General features: G+C 38.2%; 1 protein-coding gene across 8 annotated transcripts in view; it reads right to left on the bottom strand.

The window, feature by feature from the left end:
- Nucleotides 1–2,331: 2,331 nt before the first annotated feature.
- The window catches only part of qtman (queuosine-tRNA mannosyltransferase), a 350,659-nt gene continuing 350,549 nt past the window's right edge, over nt 2,332–2,441 (bottom strand). For all 8 annotated transcript variants that reach the window (XR_015078210.1, XM_085986662.1, XM_085986668.1 and 5 more), the window contains one exon: nt 2,332–2,441. This exon is cut by the window's right edge and continues 2,303 nt beyond it. The gene's annotated coding sequence lies outside the window, so the exon portion shown is untranslated.

The following is a 2,441-nucleotide window of genomic DNA, read 5'->3' on the forward strand; positions in this document are numbered from 1 at the left end:
TGAAGGATATGCTAATAGGGTTAGGTGAAGAGGGGAGGGAGGAGACTCATGTGGAGCATAAACAGTGGCATAGATCAGTTGCCTCTGTACAGTAAATTCTATGTAATTCTATGTAATATCATCTCTCGACCTTTATAAAATTATTTTTCAGTATTTTTAATGCTAGATCGTTCTTATAACATTAAAAATGAGTTGGCTGGGGAACAGTATATCTCCGATCTACCAGCTGTAAATCATACTATACAGACACCTGTTTGAGATTGTTCGCTGTAGTTTAACCACACCAATGTCAGTCCCACAATGGTGTCATCAGCATTTTTTTTATCAAAGATGGATTAGATAGAACACAAGGGTAGTAAAGAAAAGTTTGTTGTAATTTCATTTTCTTAGTTTACTGTCGGTGACAATCCCTCCGATTCTGGGCTGAGCGAGTCCTCCAAGGCTGTTTCGACCAATAGTGCCATCAGCCCTCATCGTTTAGACACAAATATTCAGAAAACGATTTTTTTTAAAGCACAGTAATGAACAAATTGATGTCAGGGCTAACTAGAATTCCTTTCACTGATTTTAGGAAGTTTGTGAATATTGGGCTCCCACTTTCAGATAATGGTGACAGTGTAAATCTTGCTTTGTTTATGCACTTAATATTTGTATGGGTTATATCAGTAAAAGGACAGTATATTGTCTCCTTCAAACCATTAAGCAAGCCAATGAGATCCCACGAGAAATGGAAATCTGTGGTATCCGAGCACAGGAAAGGGAATGGGATCACTTTTTTAAAAATATATTATTTCCAATCCCTGGATCGTTCCCCATTATCTCTTACTTTTTTGCCCTACATGGTCCATGTGCCTTCATCGGTGATGAGAATAGAATGATCTTCAGCACACTTTTTGAAAACTGGCTACCCATATTGTTGTTACTAGCTGACAGGAAGAGTGCATGTTGTAGAGTGATTGAGCTATATCATCTTTTCCTGCTTATTAGGTGGAATTCACTATTATCCAAGGACCTTTAGCATCATAGTCGATACCGAGAAAACTCACTCCAACAACAAGCCTGTCACTTGCCTCTTCAAGCAGTCGGAGCCAAACCAAGAACCCTAAAGCTCAAAAACAAATGCCCCAATTATTCTTATGCTGTGGGATTGTGTAGAGCAGCCTCAAAATAACATTGCATGGCATAGAGGATTTGAATGTTGAATGATATAAAATAATCCACTATCTCTAAATCTGAAAGAATTTCCAATGTTTTCTTAATCTAGCTGCTTTATTTCAACATTATCAATATGCAGATTTTCTTCCTTATTTTTCTCCTCATTTCGTTTAATGCTTCCAAAACTTTGTTTGATTTTTACCAAACCCTTGAATGCTTTTTATTGGTTGGTTATGTATAAGACCCCAACAGAATGTACTGACGTGGAAATAAACAAATACACAAAAGATTCATATGTAAATTTAAACAAATCTAAAAATTCAGTAAAGATCAGGGTGTTTGGGGGGGGGGGGGAAAGAGAGAACGGGGACGAAAGCTCCTTGTCAATGTGATTTGTAACACAGCACAGTAGGGGATGATGCATGCAATGAAAGTTTAGGAGTCATTCAGTGAGTTTCTATGCCTCCAATGTCTAAAGGTATTAAGGTGGACTGGTGTGTTAAGATGACCCCCTGCTCCTCAGCTCTAAATACAGATAGCAGGAAATGAGATATATGGATTTCTTTCTTCCTGGTTATTTATTTCCAGGGGAATATAACTCACACAGAAAGCACCTTTTGGCCACTCAAGAGATGCACAAAAGGTGCCCCGAGACCCCCTTCTGTCCACGGGAACAATAGACCAGGCTGGAGGACAACGAATGCTGTTCGGAGAGTTAAGACCTTCAGGTGGGTCTATTCAAATTCCAATGATGTGGGGGTGCTCAAGAATGGGTGAGGATTTCACCAGCCACAGCAGGTTTAGGATCAAAAGGTCTAGTTAAAGAAAAGACGGCAGGGAAATCTTAAAACCCTTTTGTAATGTAACTTTATAAACCAAACACAAAGGATCCTTAGATTGAGGCCTGTTACACAGAGAACAAAGGGTGCACCAAAACTGATTTGATTGATGGAAGTGGTGTGTTGGCTCAATCATCTGATCTGATTAATACTTTTAAATCGCAGAATTCAAGTTGAGGAGTTACTGGTGCTATGGTCATCCTAATATATCTTTCTGATCAACTTTATTACTCAGAAATGCAATCATCCTGTAGACGGATTCAGAAAACGGTATATTGTGATTCATTGTAAACACGGTGTAGAACTGTGTTAAATAAAAATGCAACATACATCCAGGGTGTTTTGAATGTTTTTATTTCAAAAAATTAATCCTGCGGGCAAACGAAATAGGGATTTAAAAATAAAAACAATGTCGCTGGTTGTGTTAACAGAGTAATAACCATATCA

This window comes from Somniosus microcephalus, chromosome 4 (assembly GCF_052327205.1).
Source record: "Somniosus microcephalus isolate GS21.2 chromosome 4, FLI_Smic_1.0, whole genome shotgun sequence".
Lineage (NCBI taxonomy): Eukaryota > Metazoa > Chordata > Chondrichthyes > Squaliformes > Somniosidae > Somniosus > Somniosus microcephalus.